The sequence below is a fragment of the Cervus elaphus genome, chromosome 24, assembly GCF_910594005.1.
Source record: "Cervus elaphus chromosome 24, mCerEla1.1, whole genome shotgun sequence".
NCBI lineage: Eukaryota > Metazoa > Chordata > Mammalia > Artiodactyla > Cervidae > Cervus > Cervus elaphus.
Window position 1 is genome coordinate 48,455,002 of NC_057838.1, and position 19,236 is coordinate 48,474,237.

General features: G+C 43.6%; 1 protein-coding gene across 2 annotated transcripts in view; it reads left to right on the forward strand.

Annotated features, from left to right (window-relative positions):
* Positions 1–19,236, forward strand: part of PRICKLE2 (prickle planar cell polarity protein 2) — a 338,377-nt gene that overhangs the window by 66,167 nt on the left and 252,974 nt on the right. The window contains exon 1 of one of the 2 annotated variants that reach the window (XM_043885880.1): positions 965–1,054. The exons of the other annotated variant lie outside the window; for it this stretch is intronic. The gene's annotated coding sequence lies outside the window, so the exon portion shown is untranslated. Of the gene's footprint in view, positions 1–964; positions 1,055–19,236 lie in introns of those variants that run through there. 2 annotated transcript variants of the gene reach the window in all.

A 19,236-nucleotide genomic window follows, 5' to 3' on the forward strand; every position in this document is an offset into this window, starting at 1 on the left:
TTGACCAGGTATCATGATGAACGTTTTACAAGTTTTATTTAATCTTCACATTGAACCTCCAAGGGGTAGCTTGAGTTTGAATGTTTATTCCTTTATTGATACAAAGTTGATATGTAATATTGTGTTAGTTTCTGGTATATAGTAGAGTGATTTGGTCATTGCTCCTACATTGCTATATGTATACAAATATGTATACATGTATATACATTCTTTATTTTCCAATTCTTATCCATTATAGATATTGAATATCATTTCCTGTGCCATACGGTAAATCCTTGTTTAATTTATTTTATATGAAGTATCATGTATCTGTTCAAAACATACACCTAATTTATCTTTCCTGTCCCCTTCCCCTTTGGTAACGGTATGCTTGTTTTCTATGTCTGTGATTCTCTTTCTCTTTAGTAAATAAGTTCATTTGTACTTTTGTTTAGATTCCTCATGTAAGTGATATCATACAATGTTTGTCTCTCCCTGACTTAATATAATAATCTCTAGGTCTATCTAGGCTGCTGCAAATGTTATTATTTCCTTCTTCTCATGGCTGAGTAGTATTCCATTGTGTATGTATACCACATCATCTTTATCCATCCTTCTGCTGATGGGCAGTTAGTATTTATTTTTAAGTTGAGGAAATGTTATAATAATCCTTTTCATATCCCAGATGCTATTCAGATAGTCTTGTTTGACTGCATTTGCTAATAACTTATTTGCTCCAGGAGAGGATAAGTAACTTGCTCATTGTCATACAACTTACCAGCATAGAGCTGGGAATTAAACCCCTCCCAGTCTGCCTGACTGCCAGTGGCAGTTAACTTGATTGCTGGATTTGATTGCTTTCCGTAAAGGCTGGTGCTTGGTCAGCTCCCTAAGTATCCAGGTGCAGAGGATACAAGGGAGATTTTTTTTTTTTTTTTTTTTTTCATTTCAGTCTCAGCCAAACGTCTACCATACTGGCAGGTGACATTTAGGAACAGAGGGACTGTAGCAGCTTGGTGATTGCTGGCCCCTGATCCTGTACTTACCTGTCTCTTTATGCTGCAGTGCCTGTAAGGTAGGGTACGCCTAATCAGTGTTTTGTGGCATTAGGTTTATGAGTAAAAAATATCAAATAGAATGAATAGGCTTTTGTTAAAAACATTCACACCAAAGTGAAGAAAAGTGCCTGTTGATTTTCATGCCAGAGAGGAGTGGACCCTTCAAGGCAAATCAGCTTAGATTCAGTTGTCCTGAAGCTTGTGCAGTTCATCCCAGCCATGCAGGGAAAGACAGTTCCTTCTTCTCTATCATTCACAGTGAAGATGCTTACTTTGAGGGGTGTTGGTGTTGCTAGATGGATTTTATAAATGCTAGCCCAGGTCTCTAATTGAATCTTGAGTGTTGAGCTTTGGGTTCTTTATTCTGTTGGCTTGGAAACCCCCACATTTCTGTGACTTTTCAGAGTCCAAGTACTCATTCTGTGCCTAGCTAATTTCCCTGAAACAGAAGTGTTTCCAAAGGATTAGTGCCCAGCTCTGTCGCAAGGTGGTCCTCTGCTCCTCACGCCAACAACCTCCTCCATGCCCAGTTGTCATGTTTCATGAGAAGCTTCCTGCTCAGTGGGCATTTCAGCATGTGTGTGCCAGCGTCTTGCAGCAGCAGTTTCCATGCCTCTTGAGAAGCAGATTAGGGGAAGTGATGGATGCTGAAATTGGTTTTGACAGATCTCTAATCTTCTTTCTAACTGAAAGCTGTTATTGGAGGGGGTTCTTAGGGGTGCTTCTTGCACAAATTCCATTTCCATACCTCTCAGAGCTCCTGTAGCTTCCTCATCCCACCAGCATCTGTGGACTCTGGGTGCTGAGGAGTGAGGGGAAGGACAGCAGAGGGCGAGCGGTCCAGCAGTGATTGTGTTCTCACTGTGGAGGAAGAGACAGGTCTTTCTTCTCTAGGTGGGAATGGATTCTTTGGCATTAATGTTCACTTATTAGTCTTAGGTCAGCAGTAAGAAGATGAGGTAAAGGAGGGGGAAGGATTAAAGGGCGGGGACAGACCCTGTTCTCTTTTATACAGATGATGACTGTTTGCTTTCAAAGTGCCTTCCAGATGGGCCAAAGGATATGAACAAAAAGTGTAGAGAAGCTGAATACATGTGGCAGATGGGGATTTTAGAAGTTCAGCTCAGCAGCAATAAGCAGTAGAAAGTAAAACAAAAATGAGACAGCATTTTACCTATTAAATAACCAAGCTCTGTTTTTTTTGAATTGCCAGTGATAATACTTAATTTTGAAGGATGCTGGGTGATGGGCATATACTGCTATTGGGAATACACATTGGTTCAAAATCTCAGGCAAAATATTATAAGCCTGAAAAATATTCATGCAGTGTAACTCAGTGATGAAATTTCCAGGAATTTTTACTAAGCAAATAATTTTTTTTTTAAAGGAAGTGTATCACTTGGGTATTCATAAAAATGTTTTTTTTTTCGTAATTGCAAGTCAGAAATAAATAACTAGCAGTAAGGTTATAGAACATTCTAGCAACAGCTGGAATATTAATGTGTTGAAACAATGTATCCATTAAAATTTAACTGAAATTTTTTTGATATAAATACCTTTAAATACCTAAAGGAAGATATATTGATAAGTAAAAGTTGTCTATTTAGTGTGCTTTTCTTTTTTTCAAATATACATACATATAAGAAAAAAGACAAAGGTTTTATATCAAAATGTTAATGATTATCATGTCTGGGTGGTATAATTTTCTTTACCTTATTAAAAAAAATTCTGTGTATACTTCACTTATTTAACTCTGCTCTTTTCAGCATTCATTTAACCAGTGAATATTAAGTGCCAATTATATACCAGCACTGACTTTTTATAGCAGTATTTGTCTTAGGAGCGTTTTTATTTTTACACGTACATCAGTTGATGACAGAATTGAGAGCTGCTTTCTCAGGGCTGTCAGTGGAGTGTGAGTTCCTACAGATGAGGACTAATGAGCCCTCCTGTGCTTCCCATTGTATGAGCCCGCTGGTCAGGAGGAGAAACGTGAAGTCCTCCTCCTCCTTCTGTCCTTATTTCATGGTCTCCTGAACACTGTGGCTTCGTGATACTTGGAAAAGGATGATAGGAAACAGTGCTAGAGGTGCCATGAACTTACCAAGGGAAATCCACAAACAATGGATAGTAAAAATGCAGGAGCTACAAAGAATGACTTTTCTATTTTGGGAGCAGGATATTTATTTTTAAAATAAGGAAGAAAAGATGGGAAAGAGGGAGGGAGGGTGGAGGGAGAGATGGAAGGAGTTCCCCAAAATGCCTTCACAATAAATAATGACATCTAAATATTTGTTTAAATGTTTGTAAAATGTTTTAATTTGTAAAACATTTGTTATGTTTCTTTGGACATGCCAATGCTCTTTCATTGTGTAAGTTAGGGCTTTCCTGTTTTAAAACAAAATTACTCCAAATGCATATGAATTATATTATCATTGATTTTGTTTATGAAATGATGATACTCCAAGTCTTAACTGTTTGAGTCAAATATCTTCACCTCTAGCAAGGAGCCTGTCTCTCCAGCACAGTCCTCAGTATTTGGTAGGCACAGCTTAGATAACCTTTGTCATAATGTCTGACATATTGGGGTCATGGTCCCATCATTTTGGTCAACTGAGTAGTTACCTATATGGATGAATAGCTTTTGGTAGTTGACTTTCCAGTTATTACATCTGTCTGGTGTTTGCAGAAAGCAGGCACATCGCTGGAGATTTGAATATAAATTCTGAAGTGAGACCCTCGGGGGCCACATGCCAGCTCTGTATATTAGCCATGTGACCTCAGCCAGCTCAACTCTCTGGATCTCAGTTTCTATATCAGTAATATGGGAAAAGTAGTTTCTGTCTCAAGGGGTTGTTATGAAGATAGAGTTAAGTTTTTGTTGTGGACTTTATTATTTTCACAAGTATTGACTCTCCTGAACCCCCAGAAGAATTTATCTAGTCTGTTGATTTCAAGCACGACCATGTAATGTGTTTTGGCCAGTGAATTTTGAGTGAAAGGACACATGTTACTTCCGGCCTGGTTTGCCATGTTCTTCCCCTTTACCTTAAGATTGGCAGTGTTCTTGGTAGAAGCTGCCCCATCAGCCCAGATTCAGGAGTGGGAAACTATGGGGCAGAGCTACAGCCAGTGACCGTGCTGCCTGAGCGGGTACTTGCTGTATGTGGTCATAAGCATGGAGCTTCTCAGACCACTAGTTACTGTGGCATGACTTCTCCTAAATTTTCAGCTCTCAAGTTGGTGCCTGTCACGTGTTTGATGTTCAACCAGCATTAGTTTGTGTAATTATGTGTCTCCACATGTCATATTTTTTTCATTTGTCGGCCCCAATATTTGGCTACTTTAAAAAAATCTCTTCGATCTTTTGCTGTCCATTAAGACACGAAAATGTCACCGACTTTGGACGGTTTGTTCTAGTAGTTCAAGAGTAGAACAGCAAAGGGGTTATGAAGGAAGATATATTTAGGAAAAAAGCAGCTATACCAGTATTTTTGATCAGGAGTCAAGACCAGTGACTTAAGGACCAAATCTGGTCCAGTGCCTAGTTTTGTAACAAGCTAAGAATGGTTTTTATATTTGTTAAAAGCTAGAGAAAACAAAAACAAAGAAAATGTTTTCTGACAGCTGAAAATTTTGTGAAATTGTGATTTCAGTACCCATAAACTTTTGTACCAACAAAGCCACACCCTTTCATGTAAGTATCATCTGTGGCTGCCTGCCCAGGTTGCCTTACAAATTGGTCTTGGTGTCCTAATCTGTGCATATCATAGGATTATTTTAAATACCTAAAGAACCTGTATATATAGCCACATACTGAAAAGAACAAAAGTCAGTGGTATACTCTTCATTGAGGAAAACCTGTATTACAGAAGATGTCCTTTAAACCTCTTTTTTGTTTTAATGTGTTCCTGAAAAAGTTATTAGAAATAAATACAGACTAAAATCTTAAGAGGAGTGGTCCAGGCAATGGGCTTTTGCCTGGTTTTTGTATTACACGAATCTGTGCCTTTTGGTATTTTCTTTCTGTGTAAGGCATTGAGTATGTAATTTGAGAAGTTATTTCAAAATAATAAAATAAGAGCATACTATAAGTTAAAGGGAGCAATAACTCATTTCACAATGTTTGGGGCCTCTCAAGCCCTCATCCTGGGTTGTGCTGAAAAGACAGAAAAGGTTCTGTGCCAGAGAGTGTCTCCTTCCAACCCCATCAAGCCCCTCCATTGTTTTATGGGCCATCTGGAAACAGAACATCTTGTTCTTTCCATACTTCTCAGTCTTGGCATCTGAACCTGGCATCACCTATGTGCTTTGGAAATTGTACTTTGAGAGTTTCCTAGAACCCCAAGGAACTCCCAGATGCTCTAGGACCTACGTACTCAGCTGTGACTGGAAGACACCAGTTCCAACTTGTGCAAGTGCTCCAAGGCCAGGTCTGCTTTTTAAGAGTGTCCTTCTAGGACTCAGGGCCAGGACTGCCGAGTGCTTGTAACCTCAGGCTTGAGCGTCAGATGTTCGTCTGTAGACATGTCACCGGTGCAGCTGAAGAGGGGTGGTGGTGTGGGCTTTTGTGACAGAGCAGACTTCCTCACTGGTGGACACACCTGGACTTGGGAGAAGGGGTGCTGGTCATCTGAGCCGTCTTTCTCGGCCGTGGACTCCTCACTCCCGGGCCGGCAGCCTCCTCAGTGTCCCAGGAACCACCCTCTGTATAAGTGGTGTGACTCTGGAGCCTCCTTCAATGAGTGTGCTTACACAATTCCTCCTCTGTTGTCTGGGGCCTGGGCAGACCAAATGTTCTCCAGAAGGCATCTCAGCAGGCGTCCTGGGATGTGTGTGTTTTATTTAGGCTTCCTCTTGCTGTAGCACTTAGCGGACAGCCTAGATCAAAAAGGCGGCAGCCCCCCCTCCCAAAAAAGAAAAAGAATGCAGGAACAGAGTATGTTGTTCAAGTCCATTAGTCCGTTAGAGGGAAACTGATTCACCACTGTGCATCCTTAGGTCATACTGTACGTTTGCTCCCAGGATAAGACAGGCAGAGGCGATATAACTCACTGGTTAAACAGTTTGATGAGGGTCAAGTGCACCTGCATTCAAGTCCCGCTGCTGACATAAGCTGCCCAACTGCCCTTGGACCTGGCCCTTAACCTTGGTAAATTTTGCTTTCCCCATTGCTAGAAGGAAGATGCAGAAAAAGCACCTACTTCGTGGCATTAAAAACAGTAACTGAGGTGTGATGTGAGGCATAGTGTGATGCGTGGTGCACAGTAAGTACTCAGGGAGTTTAGTTGTTTATCTTTTTAGACATTTCTTGACACATTTAGCCCTTGGAGCAGGTGCAAAGGACCTGCTGTATCTGTGATCCATGTGAGGATTTTTTTCGCTAAGCTTAAGAAATGTAGTAGCCAAAGTCGAATTTGAGAACAGTTTGCATCTTCTAAAATTTCTGGTTATTCTAAAATCTTTCTCAAGTTCAAAACTTCCTGCCATTCTCGTCTTCCACCAAGAGAACAATACTACAGTAATTGTCACAATAATGGCAACAACAAATACTCAAACCCATCATTGTGTAAGTATTTTGCTCCATTCATCCTTATAATAAACCATATGAAATTCAAGCTATTATCATCCCCATTTTTCAGGTCAGGAAAATGAGGCAAAAAGAGTTTTTTAAGTCAGTCACCCAAGGTTATGAAACTAATAAATGGTGGAGCTAGGATTCAGTTGCAGACCATCTGGTTATGGACCACTGGCTCTTCATGGCACCTTAGGAAGAATTTTCCACATAGCAATGCTCGTTATTTTCATACTTGAATCTACCCTGTTCCTTTAAGAAGAACTAGACAGTAAATAATTGAGCACATTCAAAGCAAGGTTTCATTCTGGCCTTGAAAGGAAATGAATCACACTTACTCTTTGAATAGTTTTGAAAAGAACTTTCACTAGATCTGTGAAATGTCAAACAAACTGAATCAGATTCTTCCTTTTGTAGGAAGGTAAACTCTAGGTAGCTCAGAATGATAATCAAACGAGTTATTAAGTTGAAAACTATAAACATTTTTCTGCACCTAAATCTTTGCTTTCATTTGTCAATCTGGCAGGAGTGAAGGATTCTACTGGAGAATTCCGTGAGGCTGAGTTTCTCAACCATAGCACTATTGACATTTTGGGTCACAAAATTCTTTATTGTGCACCCTGCCCTGTGCATTGTGGGATGTTTAGCAGCATCCCTGGCTTCTATATCACCCTCTAAATTTATTTCATTTTTTGACTGTACCACATAGCATATGGGATCTCAGTTCCCCAACCAGGGAGCAAACCCACACCCCTTACACTGGAAGCGCAGAGTCTTAACCACTGCAAGTCCCCTAGAAGACCCTCTAGATGCCAGTAGAGCCCCCCTGTTCCCAGTGGCACAACCAAAAATGTCTCTAGACATCCCATTCCTAATGTCCCTGGGGAGCAGAATTGCCCCCTGGTGGAGAACTGTGGCTCCAAATTCCCACTAGATGTGTCTTGGAATTCGAGTTCTGTCATGTGCTCACTCAGTAGGTTAGTGTAGATTAACCTACTGAGGGCATGTAGATCCCTTCCTATAGGGTGACTGGGAATGTGAAATGAGAAAACCTAATTAAATTATACTGAATGATTAATATGTATGCTTTTTTTTTGGACTCTTCTCTTCCTTCCAAGCTCTAAAATTCAATGATTCTAATCATAATTATAGTTCTTAGTTTCCCTCCAGATGCTAACATATGTATGTGATAAATCAATTTATATTTCTCTGGAAGACAACTCTTGGGAATGAAAGTTGAGAACAACTTCTTTTCTTTTTCCTACCCCCCCCCCCGCCTTGTTTTGCTGAATTTATATATTCTAACACAGAAAAAAAAATTTTTTTAATTGTTATTCCATGTGAAGAATTGTTCAGAGAAGATCAAGGCCATCTCTTTTGAATATCCACTAACAGTTGAAAAGGAGAAGAGTTTAATTAACAGCTCTAGGGATTTCTGTTAGCTAAGACAGGGAACTTTCAGACCAAGATCTCGGAGAGTGAAAGTTCATCACCAGAGCAGGTGATAGAATTGCCTTTCTTGGAGACTAGCGAAACCTAGAAAGCCACTGACCCGGAACACTCTGAAGCTGCCTTCTAGATGTGGGAAGCAGTCTTCGCCTTGCGGGTTTGCCCTTGACCATGCTGCAGGCTCTGCTTCTCTTCTGAGCGCCTGAGAGAGATTCTGGAACAATTCACCGAGTGTTTCATCTTTCTTCCCCATGGTTCAGGCCCCTTCCTTCCCAACCCTCTCTCACCGCGCAGCTAACAGAAGGACTCAAGAAACAGTTGGCTGAACATTAGCACTTAAGACCTGGATGAAGGCAAAAACAAAAACAGGGAATAATTAGTCCCGGTTTGTCAGCAATTAATTGTACTTTGACTGTAATTTTTTATTATTGAAAGCTTAGGCGAACAGAATGCTGTGGTTCTGTTGTTCTTAAGCAGCCAGAGCATGCCTGAGGTACCCCTGCACTAAGTCATCTGTGCAGCTTCTTAAAAAGATGGATGCTTGGACCCTACCCCTGGGCTGTAAGTCAGGAGGGTTGAGAGGTGCCAGACGAATGTATTAAATACACATACACACCATGCTTCTCATAATTACTTAATTGTTGAAAGCATGAGCTTCGGATCTTGGGCATTTCATATCTGTGTTTCTTCTCGTTTGTAAAGTGGGAATAATGATAGCTTCCAACCACACGGACTTGTTGCGAGGATGGCAAAGATGATTCAAACCAAGTGCTTAGCAGAGCCCAGCGCAGATGAGGCCTCAGTTTCCATTAGCTGATGTTGCCACTTGGATCATTGTTATCATCCCCTCTCCTGCCCTGGAAATCTTGGGCCACTCTCGATTCCTCTCTTTGTATATTTCCTTCCTAATTATCTAAAACCACTTGCCAAATCCTGATAAGTCCAGGTCCTCTACAGGCTGTTTGTAGCCTTCCCCTACCCCTCTTTTTTCTACTTCTCTCCTCTGCTTCATGCCTTGTCTGGACTGCAGGCAGCCTCTTCACTGATCTTCCTGCCTTCCTGTTTGTTCTTTAAGGTGCAGCCAGAGTGATCTTTCAAGTGGGATATCCTTCCCTGGCTTCTCACCCTCCATTTCATTTAGAATAAAACCAAAGTTTGCCCTCGGTTTACACAGCCTGCCCACTCTGATCACCAGGCATCGCCTCATGCCACTTTCTTCCTTTTCCGCCTTTTGAGGCACCATGACCTCTGACTACATCCAGCTGGACTTGTGCTGACCTCAGGACCTTTGCACAGGCTCCTTCCGAAGCGCTTGATGGCTCTCCACATAGCTGCCTCCTTCTCACTTACGGTCTCAGCCACTCTGACCACACCCATTCAACATCTGTCTCTTACTCCCCATTATTTCCACCTCAGGCTCCTGTCTGTTCTCTTCCTAGCATGAGGCACTCTGTCATTATTTTGTTCATTTGTTGTATTTTCTCTAACTCTTTCACTGTAATGTGAGAACCATAGGGGAAGCAACTATGTTTTTTTTTTTTTAATTCACCAACCTGTCTCTGGAACCTAGTTCAGTGCTTATCCCACAGAGGATGCTCAGAAAATATTAGTGGGATGAAAGAATGAATGAATTCCAAGTGAATGACTTTGCTTGTTTATTCATTCACACATCCACAGACGTGTGTTGAGTAGCTCCTGGAGACAGGACAAGCTGGGTATCTGAAAAGAAGAAGAGATAGAGGGGCGTAACCTAGGACCCATGGGAATGTTTTGATTTTTCCAGAGCCCTTAGACTGATTTTACTTTTTGGACGCAGCAAGTTGTGTAATTATATGATTTTTCCTTTTCCACATCAGCTGCTGCAGATTTAGAGCCAAATTTGTGGCCCATACATCTTCTTGGTATGCAGTTTCGCCTCATTCTTGGATCCACTTCACATCCCCGTCCTCATTTTTCTTTTCCTTTTGTTCCTATTTTTAATTTATGCCGTCTTGTATTTGATGTATCCTCATAAGCTGCCTTAACTTCTCCCTGTAACAAGACAAAGTAGACATCCATCAATCTATACAAATTTGATGAGAAGAGCTTTATGAAAGGGATAAATAAAGTGCTTCTGGCGTTAGAGAGGCAGATATTTCCCAGGGGGCATCTGTAAGCTCCAGGGAGCGGGGAGCGGGAGGTGAGCACTTTCTCCAGGAGAGACTGAACATGCCGTAGGCACAGGAAATGTGACTGCAGTTGAGATTAGTAAAGGGAGGTTTTAATTCAGGTAACTGGTTATTTTGCCTGTTCTGACTCCACACTGGAGCTCTGGACCTCATACTGTTTTTTCTCATTATCTTCCTTCTCTTGAAGCACCATATAATTTTCAAAATAATCAGGAGGAGGCACCCACTCTGCTCTCTCTGAAAGGTTCAGACACGTTTTCTCATAACTATTTTATCGATTCTCAGCTGATGCGTGTGATTTGGGAGCACAGGAACTTGCTGCTTCTCCTTTTTTGTTCACTATTGTGTTTGTTTACAGCGTGTCCTGCTGCAGATCTGGACAGTGAGGAGAATCAGACGTCTTTGGGGTTCTGGGGGACTTTTATGTACAATGGGGTGAGCTCGCCCTTCCTGTGGTTCCACCTACCTGGTCTGCTCCATACGTGGAGCCCGAGTCTGTGGTCCAGACCTCTCCCAGGACCCCAGCTTGTGTATTCAGATCTCCTCTCTGTGTCTCTCTCTCTTCTTGGATGATTGGTAGATGTCAAAAGCTTGACGTGTTCAAAATTGGATTCCTGGTTTTCCTGTCTGCCCCCCCTCACCCCCGCTCCAGCTTCATCTTTTGCTACCTCCGTTGATGACAGTTCTGTTCATCCGACTTTTTAGGCCAAAAGCTTTGCGGTCACCTTCGTCTCTTCTCTTACTCTGGCACCTCTCACTCAGTCCAGCAGGAAGTACTGAGGGGCCTGCCTTCTCAGTACGCAGTGTGTGTTAGTCACCCAGTTGTGTACAACTATTTTGTGACCCCATGGACTGTAGCCCACCAGACTCCTCTGTCCATAGAATTCTCCAGGCAGGAATACTGGAGTGGGTTGCCATTCTGTTCTCCCAGGGAATTTCCCAACCCAGAGATAGAACCTGGGCCTCCTGCATTGCAGGCAGATTCTTTACCATCGGAGCCACCAGGAAGCCCCCACAGTAGGCAGACTTTGATCTTTTCCCACCACCACACTGATTCCCTGATTGTGGTCACTCTCATCTGTAGCCTGAATCCCAGTGATAACATCATTTCCATCCCAGCCTCCAGCAATCTTTGGAAAACCTTCCAGATGGGCTCCCCACACCTGTTATTTCATCACGCTCAGTGTAAAACCCAAAGTTCTTCAGTGGACTCATGTCACCACGTGATCAACAGACTCTTGTCCCTACCATTAATTCCTCTCAGTCCTGATGAGTCTCATAAACCCCTACACTCTCTCAGGCTTACTGCTTCAGCCACATTGGGCTGTTTCTGTTCCTTGAAGAAGCCTTGCCTGCTCCTGCCTCAGGACCTTTGCATCACATGTCCCTTTCGCCCGGCGTGCCTTTACCTCCCTAAAGTCTTTGGTCTGCCTGGGCAATCTGTTTCAGATGCCTGCATTCCTCTCTGGGATTCCCCATCTCTCCAGCACACTGTTTTTCTTTTATGCAAAACACTTCACTATTTTTCGTTTTTGAAATTTTATTTATTTATTTATCTTTACCTGTGCTGAGTGTTCGTTGCCACACAGGCTTTTTTCTGGCTGTGGCAAGTGGGGACTCCTCTTTAGTTGAGGTGCATGGGCTTTTCACTGCGATGGCTTCTCTCATTGTGGGACGTGGGCTGTAGGGCACACGGTCTTCCATCGTTGCAGCACCTGTGGTCAGTAGTTGCAGCTCCCAGGCTCTTGAGCACAGCCTCAGTAGTTGTGGCATGTGGGCTTAGTTGTTCTTCAGCATGTGGGATCTTCCCAGGCCAGGAATCGAACCCATGTCTCCTGCATTGGCAGGCCGATCTTCACCACTGAGCCACCAGGAAAGCCCCACTTAACCACTTTATAACACAATGGGTTTTTAAAAATTATTTATTTATTTATTTGACTGCACTGGGTCTTAGTTGCAACATGAGGGATCTTCAGTTTTCGTTTAGAAATATTTAGTAGCAGCATGTGAACTCTTAGCTGTGGCATGTGGGATCAAGTTCCCTGATCAGGGATCATACTTGAGCCTCCTGCATTGGGAATACAGAACCTTAGCCACTGGATCATCAGGGAAGTCCCAGTGCCTTTTTTTTTTTCCTTTTTGGTCTGTCTATCCCTGTCCCTTTTCATACCGACAGAGGTCCATCTAGTCAAAGCTGTGGTTTTTCCAGTAGTCATGTATGAATGTGAGAGTTTGACCCTAAAGAAAGCTGAGTGCCAAAGAATTGATGCTTTCGAATTGTGGTGTTGAAGAGGACTCTTGAGAGTCCCTTGGACTGCAAGGAGATCCAACCAGTCCATCCTAAAGGAGAGCAGTCCTGAATATTCATTGGAAGGACTGGTGCTGGAGCTCCAATACTTTGGCTACCTGATGCTAAGAACTGACTCATTTGCAAAGACCCTGATGCTGGGAAAGATTGAAGGCAAGAGGAGAAGGGAATGACAGAGGATGAGATGGTTGGATGGCATCACTGACTCAATGGACATGGGTTTGAGCAAGCTCCGGGAGTTGGTGATGGACAGGGAAGCCTAGGGTGCTGCAGTCCATGGGGTCACAAAGAGTCAGACGTGACTAAGTGACTGAACTGAACTGATCCCTCTCCTGCCCTGCACTAAATGTAAGACTATTTGTCTTATTCTCTAATCCCAGGGCCCTAGAACAGTGCCTGACACATTGCTGATTCTTCGTCATCATTGTTGAGTTAGTAAATAAAGCCCTGTCTCTTCTCCAGTCAGTGTGCTCCTCATCCCTTACAGCCATTTGATCTGATGCACTGTCCTAGTTTAGGAGCCCATCTATAAAGTCTTAATTACATTGATAAGGCTGGGGCAGATTCTTCCAGAATAAATTATGACATACCGGCACCCTCCACATGAACCTTGCTCAATTCCTCTGTAACCCTCTCTTTTGGAGCCTCCTGGATCCATCTGGAAACCATTCCAGCAAACATCCATCCTGTATAATAGATCACTATTTTCCTTGTGCATATGACTCTGGCTCCCCAGAGCCTACAGTCAGCATCGAGATGGATTTCTTATCTCCGTGGCTTCATTAAGAGTGTACATATTTGGTTGCCAGTGCTACGGTTCTCCACAGTGCAGTTTGTTGCAACAAAAGAAAGCGTTTGCCAAATGATTTGTCAGCATATGCTATAAAGCCACACAGGAACTCTTTATGTAACTGGAAAGTACTGATCCCAGTTAGTGACAAATTAAAGACCGAGAAGGAAAAAATGGTGTTGCTTACTTCAAAGGAACCTAGAGGGTTGATGTGAAGGTATACGGCTGGGGTGCGAAGGAAGAGGAGTAGAGAGGCTGAGATCAGGAAAGGAGCAGGCTGATGGGTGATGGAATCTAGTTCAGGGCCACAGGAAACAGAGTTTAGCGTCGTGGGGCCCAGTTATCTACTCAACTCCTGTGTTCTTCAAGGTGATAACCTTTCCAGGCCAGCTGGTCTCATGCCTCAACTTCTTGGAAAGAGAGACATTCATAGAACCTTTCTGAAACAGCAGGGGCTGGAGCTGACTTCCCAAGGACTGGGAGTCAAGCTGTGGTGCCAGGCGGAGCCCCTGGGTGGCTTGGTGAGCTGGGATGGTGCAGCTCAGGGAAGGAGCTGAAGTTGGCAGCCCTGTGCGAACTCAGCCGCTTGCAATCCTGGCTGCCTTTGAAAGTGACTCACCTCCACATCAGGGGAGCACATTAGACAAGTCTGGCTTCTTCTCCACGAATAAATATTTGACCTCTTGATGTTCTCCAGGCGTCTTCCTAATTAGGAAACTCAGACAGATCTCTAAGAACAAAACCAAACATGGCTTCCCAGGGCAGGGCAGGTCCGGGCCTCCTTCCCCTGTCTTAAGGCCGCGAGCCCGCAGCATCCGGGTCTGTCTCTGAGACTTGCCTCTTGTGATAGAGTATGTAAGTGGCATTTTTGGTTTGTTTCCATTAGAAGAAAAGAACTTCCCTTATCAAAACCAAATGTTTATCTAGTAAGAGACTTGCTTCATCTCACATTCTTTTTGGCAACGTCAGCAAGTAAATGTCAGCACTAGGAGGATAGACAAATATGTGTGCTCAGCTGGTTGGGTAGACCAGGGTCTGAATTGAGCCTGCCCCACAAAGGACACATTGCTCTGGTCTCCTCCATGCCTGGGGGTAGGGAGGACCGTGGAAATACCGCCTGGTTTATACTGAAGCTCTTTCTGTGGTAATGTTCCTTAGAATGTTTTTTAAACTGAGTGAATTCAAGAATTTACAATTATTAGATCAGGGCAGGGTTTTAAACTTTTATGATGTAGCCGTGAGGCTCTCAGACTAAACGGACACCAAATGTACTCAGGGCGCGGGGCTTGGTTTGGGGGTCCAGACTCCTTTACTTCAAGGCATTGTTCTTGAGCTCAGTTTTCTCTGAATGAAAACTAGTCTTCACTCTACCCTCACCCCCCACTCCCAACTCCTTCCCTCATCAGCAGGAAGATATTGTACATTAAGAAAATATTTCTTGGGAAATGAAGAAAGGGAATTGGGAGCTGGGCTGCAAACTTCCAAATGGTTCTTGAGTCGAGTGATTTTTGCCTCGCTGTCTGGTTGTTGGAGCGACTTCACCCACAACCCCCCCTTACATACTTATCCTAGAGTTAGTCCAACTCGAGGATACTGAAGACAGTCTGCAGCCACACAGTCAGTGGAGAAGCTCCCCTGCACATTGCTTAATGATCAGCCCAGATGTCTGTCCTGCGTGTCAGACGAGACAGTCCCAGCAGAGGTGGGATGAGAAACAGGCACATCTCCACAGTTCCCAGTGTCGTATCTCTCTTTGGCTAGCATCTGATTACAGCCATGTATATTATTTAAAAGGTCCTTACAAAAAAACCTGACCACAGGGGAAAATCAAGTAACTTTCTCTTCCTGCTCTCTGTGGATGATGTTTTAATCACGGTGCACATAAAGATGTGGTGTTTTCTCTGGAATTTGTCAAAACTAATAAGGCAGTTTTCTGTCCTGTGGCAACCTCACTTAAGTAGCTCATGTCATTACTTGGGACAGCCCCTGGTGTGTTCTGCGTTTCTAGACTACGTTATTCTTACTGGTCTCTCTCCTTTAAGACCTACTTGGGAAGAACCATGTCACTGTGTTCATCACTTTCATGCAAGTCCTGCCAGTGTATGTGGACCTTCATGTAATAGGGGTGAAAATGATGACTGTTTAGGTAGTTAGGTTCATTAATATAGAAGGGGGTTTTTAAGTGCCAATAGCTCAGAGCACGTGGGGCTTGAGGGTCTGAGGTCCAGGCTGGGTGAGAGGTGGGCAGCACCTCCTTGGAACTGCTATGGTCCTAGAAGCCCAGACTAGTACATTCAGAAGATGCTCAGCCAGGACTGGGGTGACTTGCAGGTTGGAAGATGTGCCCAACCATGAGACCACAGTCCACAGTAGGCTTCAGACTAACATGTTCCCCAAGTGACATTTGACCCACGGTGGCGTAGCAAAACTAAAGCAGGGGTCAGCAATTTACAACTCAAAGCTGGCTCACTGAATGTTTTTGTAAATAGTTTCATTGAGACATAGTCATGAGGTTTATCATCAGTGGCTGCTTTCCCTCTGCAGTTGCAGAGGTAAGTAGCTAGGAGAGAGACCACACGACCTGCAAAGATGAAAATACCAACTCACAGGCTCTTTACAGAAAGAGTTTGCCAGCCTTTGATGGATTTTTAACTTAGAGACCCCAATTTTCCAAGGGCATTCATTCATGGCCTTACATTGAGTGAATCCTCTGAAATTACATGCAAAACATTTCATGTATGTGTGTGTGTGCGCCCACATAGGAATTTCTGGAGAAAGAGTGCATAGATTATAATAGTTTTGGCAAGGTGTCTATGATCCTAAGATAAAGGTCCTTGATAGTCAAATTTTACCCCATTTATAAGCTTGTCTTCTCTTCCATAACTTCTTTCTCTGTCCTAAGCCCTCTAGGATCCTGCTAAGTAACTGGTGTGAAAAGTAAATTATATGTGGAGTATGAGTGTCTAACAGGAATGTGTTTTCCTCCATGAGAATAGTTTTATTTTAATCAGAGCCTTCCTTCCATGCCAGAATCTAATGGTCATGTCATGGGGGCAACATTAGAAACAGAGTGAAAGGTGGGGTAGGGGAGGAGTGGCCAGGAAGGTGTTGGCTGGAGGCAAGTAGAGCTGGACTATAAGAAAGCTGAGTGCCAAAGAATTGATGCTTTTGAACTGTGGTGTTGGAGAAGACTCTTGAGAGTCCCTTGGACTGCAAGGAGAGCCAAACAGTCCATCCTAAAGGAGATCAGTCCTGGGTGTTTGTTGGAAGGACTAATGCTGAAGCTGAAACTCCAATACTTTGGCCACCTGTGTGAAGAACTGTCTCATTGGAAAAGACCCTGATGCTGGGAAAGATTGAAGGCAGGAGGAGAAGGGGATGACAGAAGTTGAGATGGTTGGATGGTATTACTGACTCAGTGGACATGGGTTGAGTAAACTCCTGGAGTTGGTGATGGACAGGGAGGCCTGGCATGCTGCAGTCCATGGGGTCGCAAAGAGTCAGACACGACTGAGCAACTGAACTAAAGTGAACTGAAGTGGAACTTTTTAATGTCCTTTTTAAAGAGATAGTAGGGCAGCCATCTTTCTGAGCAGGAAAGCCAGAAAACCATAATAGAACATGTAAGGCAGTCGGTTAAGTATGTTATATGAAATAGCTTACATCCTACTCACATCTCCCCCAGGAGTTAGCATCTGTAATGTTAAAATGTTGGCCAGTGCAGAGTGCACACAGTATGATTGTTAGTGACTAGTTATCATCCTGTGTCAATGGGATTTCCTGGGCAGCTAATCAACAAAAAGTTACTGTCCTCAGCCTCACCATCCCCATCGGTCATCGGAGGAAACTGAGGCTCTGGCTTGTTGTCTAAGATTTAGAAGTTTCTGGAAATCACGGGCATGGGACCTTGTGTCTGTCAGTCTCAGAGATGGCACTGGAATCCAAGTCTGTTAACTTCCAACGTTTTTCACTTTGTTTTTACACGCTCTTCTTCTCGCCAACTCCATGGACACCAGGATGTGGGTGGTTCCTCTTTCAAAAGCTACCCAGATAGAATCCTGTGGTATTGGTCTCAAGAAACACATCCTCCTCTCCACTGTATTTCCTCCTCATCTCAGTTCTTTGAGAGGTTGAGAGACCTTATCTTTAGAGTCCTGGCTCTAGAGCAGAGGTCCTCAATCCTGGCTGTCCATCTATACATCCTAGGAGGCATAAAAAGGGTGCAGAGTCTCGGTAACTACACCAGGACCTACTAGATCAGCACTTCTGAGGATGGGCCTTGAAAGTCTGTATATTTTATAACCCTCTCTGTAGTCATGTTTCGACCAGCCAAGCGCTGGCCCATCAGCTGCTGCTTGGACACTGCTGTTGTCAATGCCACCCAGGCTCTGGCCATGTCAGGTGGAAAGGGTGGGGGCGTAATTGTTACCGAGATCTGACTGCTTCCGCCAAGGTGACTCACCCTCCTTTTGGAAACAGGCAAGATGTTCCCTCTTTGCAGTTGGGTCCTCCTGTCCAAACAGAGCCCAGAGTCTGTGGGTGGTCCTAGGCAGGCAGGAGGGCTCCCTTCTGGCAGAGCCGAGAGGGAACAGGCTGAGCTGCAGTTGGTTCTTGGGAAGAGAATAGAGAAGGGTGGGGGTGGTTGGCCCAGAAACAGCAGGATCAGGAAGTTGGTTCCCAACTCCAAGTGGAGTTGGAGGAGGGAGAGAGTATTCTTCTTTTTCTCTTAGGCCTCATTTTAAGGTCTTTGCTACATCTTCATTTAACTCTTAAGAGCCGTGAAAGTTAGAGCTACCCCATTAAGAAGAAAAAAGAAAAGCTTCTTGTGTAACAAGCGATAGCCCCTTATTTCAGAGTTTATGAGCAACATCCTCAGGGTTCATACCAGTGACCCCTCTCCCCAACCCTGGCTAGTTGCAAATTGGCCACTGCACTTGAAATCCACGTAGGTCTAAATTACATACCGACTGAAAGTATGAGAGGGGGTAGGCTACGAGCTTGGAAACGAATACAAGACCCAGCAGGCAAGCTTGCCAGATTCTTGATGAGAAATCCGAACCACTCAAAAAAAATTAGAGCAAGGTGCTCTCTGTGTGTGCCTGTTTGCATGTGAACATATTTGCTAGTCTGCATTGGTCTTTTTAGGGGGTCAGAGCAATTAACCTTTTTTTCTTCCTTTTAACTGAACGTTTGGAAAGAACTTGCAGGATTTAAAGTTTGGAAAGTAAGCAGCGAAAGATGTATTTATGTTAAAGTCGATATTTGAGAGTCTTCTTTCCTCCAAAGCAACATGAGTAACTACCAGTGGGAATTGAGCACTTTGAGTCATGCATTTTGATGTCTGTCTGGCTTTTCCTGGTGAGTTGATGTCCTTGGAATCTCAGGGGTATGTGGAAACGTTTTTTATAATGTGGTCCTCTCCTGGGTTAACTCAGGCAGGGGGCAATGTCATCACTGAAATGTAGATTGCCCATAATATCTCTGCTAATTGAGGTATTAATTATACAAAAAAAAAAAAAAGAGTCCCTTTTCTAATTCAAACTTCTCTAAATTCTTTGTTGCTCAGATGTGGCTGGATACAAAGTTTGGATTGGTATGTAATCTCCTGTCCGGCTAGTATATGGATTTGAGAAGGAATGGCAGATGAAGTCAGCCTAATTAAAATGAAGCTCTAATTAGTTGAAGGAGAGAAATATAGTATCACACTAGTACAGCATTAACGGTCACACCCCCCACCCCAGGCATCTTCCCTTGGCTCTGTTAGTGTTATTTAGAGACCAGGATTTGAACTCGTTCCCTGTGGGCCTCACTGCCTCCTCTGAGAGGGGTCCCAGCCTAGGAGCATCCGTGGAGAGTACTGAAAATTGCTGAGGAGGCCTGGCTTGTGAATTGGCAACTGTGTTCATTAT